A 2796-nucleotide genomic window follows, 5' to 3' on the forward strand; every position below is an offset into this window, starting at 1 on the left:
CGATATTTATAATAAAAAGTAATATCTTTAACATAAAAAATAATACTTTTTCATGAATGACCCAAATAAGAGATCCGCTTCCCAAAATACGACTCGTGATACCATCTCACACAAGTTTTTGTCCAAAATTTTGCAAATGCAGATTCAAATTGTGAAGTGAAATCTTTAGTGTCAAATTTTGCCAAATTTTGCATATGCAACAGTTGGCGATGCTCGATAGTACAAACTCAAAGCCTCGCCTCTGGACCTGAGCACGATCCCTCTCAAACTGCGAAGTGAAATCTGCAGTGTCAACGAAAAAAAAAAAGAACCGAAACTGTTCTTTCATTCGGATTTGAATTTTTTTCTTTATAGTTGGAACCATAATCAAGCTTCTTGATTGTAATCTTTAAATTTGTTCATCCACAATCTTTAATGCTAATAGTAACAATAATCAAGCTGAGCAACAATAATCCGAATGCGAGTGATCCACCGAATGATGAATCAAGAAGCTGAGCTTTCTAATAGTTGAATGTCATCAAGCTGATGCTGGGCTAACAGTACACAAGAATCACTTTCCAAGGATTTGGTGGCCGAGTTTTTATGGTTGAAGTAGTCTTTGGGTGAATTGAGGATATCAGTTGAGCAATGTAGTACGTCTGGTGCAATGCCAACCTGATCAATGTCGTGAAGCGCCGGAGATAGATACTTGGCCACCGTAATGAGAAGGGCTGATCCGTCGTGTAACTGTGTCACACTCTGCGTCAAAGATTTCAGTTAGTTTCAAAGCCTTATTTATGAAGAGCTCGCCTTTGGGGAGGAAAGAAAAAAAATTAGACAGCAAGTGAAAATGAATTTTCAGACGAGAAAATGATAATGCAGTAGCAGGTTGGTTTTTGTTTCTGAAGGTTAGAAAATAATTTTCAGAAACAAAACCAAATATTTCCTTGGTTTTTTGAAAATGTGGATAACATGAACCAGACAAATCAAGTTATAGCTTGAACATAAAATAAAGGAATTATTTGACTCGTTTTAATTCTTTCCGGCCCTTGTTGTGGCATACTATGCTTTCAGAGATATCAGGATCTACTTTTTTGTCATTTTTAACAGTGATTTCCTAGCAGCTAAGGAGGCCTCAGGTCGTCTGAAAATGGTAAGTTAAGCTTAACCTGAATTTTTCCTTTGCCAAATGTTCTATGCCCAACAAGAAGTGCTCTGCCATTGTCATGAAGGGCCCCTGCGAGAATCTCACTTGCACTTGCACTCTCTTCATTCACCTGTTTTTAAGAGAAGACAGGGTTTGGTTACTTCCCGAGAAAAAAACGCTGACCTTCCACTTAGATGCCTCATGCAGTCGAAGAAACGATGTATTCTGGGTAATATCTGCAACAGCTAGAAGGGAGAACTCACTAATACAACAAGTGGATCTCGTGTTAAAGAGTGGCCATTTATCATGTTGATAGGTAACATGTTTCCATCCCTATCGATAGTGTTCACCAAAGTCCCCGTTCCATCTAGCCAAATTTGAGCAACATCTAGTCCAACTTTCACCAAACCACCCTACAAAATTTCAAGGAGAAACGAATCAACAACATCAAGCATTTTTAGCCAAATAAATTGGATTCAGATGAAAAAGGGCACACCAAGAACTCACTGGATTGTTTCGTAGATCCAATATGTATGATTGCACACCTTGATTCTCCATCTCATGTGCTGTGTCTTCCATCTCTGCTGCAGCAGTCTGTTATATGTGAATGTTGTGTTTATTCGTTTGAACAGCCTTTACCCTCTCCATGTTCATTATAAAACCACTAATCGGGAGACTACTTTTTTGGTTCTTCATATTCACCACCAAAACAGATTTTACACTCGATCTCTGGCATTCACACTCGAAAAAGTCAGATTTTATTTTAGCAACTACCTGAGAGAAAGTTGACAGCTGCACATAACCCGTCTTTGATAGATGCCCTTCAGGTGTTATGTGAGAGAGGATGGCACTAGAGATAGGTGAAAGCTTTATAACTTCGCTGGGCAATTTAATCTATGTAAAAATCATCACATTGCATTGAGCAAAAAACTATATCTTGTGTAAAATTTATTGCATCTATGAGTGAATTCAAAGTGCACAAATATTGGATTTGGTTGTATACCTCCTTGACACAAGCACTCCCCATGTCATTAACCTGATAAATGGTAGAGTAGAATCGCTAAGGAATATGCACCATGATGTTGATAATCAGAAAAAAATGCTCACACTGTTGAGTTTTACGGTAACAGTTGTTTCGACACAGCCTCTAAGTTTTGAGCAGCTTCTTCACTAGTCACTCCTACGAGTCGTTCACCTGAAGTCCCTAAAAAAAAATCAAGAGCTTTTCAGAGCAATAATACTTCAGCTGATAGTTTGAAAGAACTGAGAGTTAAATCCTTGAAAAAGGTACCATTTATCTCGACTATTCATCTCCTTTATGTATTCCAGCACGTGCCACTGGGCTATTCTCTATGCATCATAACACAACCAGATGCCCAGTCATCGGTTCAGAGTTGATACATAAACCAACGCCTTGTAAATTTCCATCACTACCTATCTAAAACTTTGATTTCCTGCATTTAATGATCAGCAGTGATTAGAACAAATCCTTCACAGAATTATATGATAACCGAGAGAGTTCCGAGCATGATTTTTGGGACTTTCGGGATTATCGAGATTACTACCTTAGGACTGACTATACGTGTAAAAGGATCTCCAAGAGTTGAAAGCGTTCCCTTGATCTTGCCATATGCCGCTTCTTCTGATCTCAGTAGATATATTTCAACCAT

General features: G+C 38.3%; 1 pseudogene; it reads right to left on the minus strand.

Annotated features, from left to right (window-relative positions):
• Window positions 1–367: 367 nt before the first annotated feature.
• LOC142506060 (carboxyl-terminal-processing peptidase 3, chloroplastic-like) lies at window positions 368–2796 on the minus strand (annotated as a pseudogene).

The sequence above is a fragment of the Primulina tabacum genome, chromosome 10, assembly GCF_025594145.1.
Source record: "Primulina tabacum isolate GXHZ01 chromosome 10, ASM2559414v2, whole genome shotgun sequence".
In the NCBI taxonomy this organism is placed as follows: Eukaryota; Viridiplantae; Streptophyta; class Magnoliopsida; order Lamiales; family Gesneriaceae; genus Primulina; species Primulina tabacum.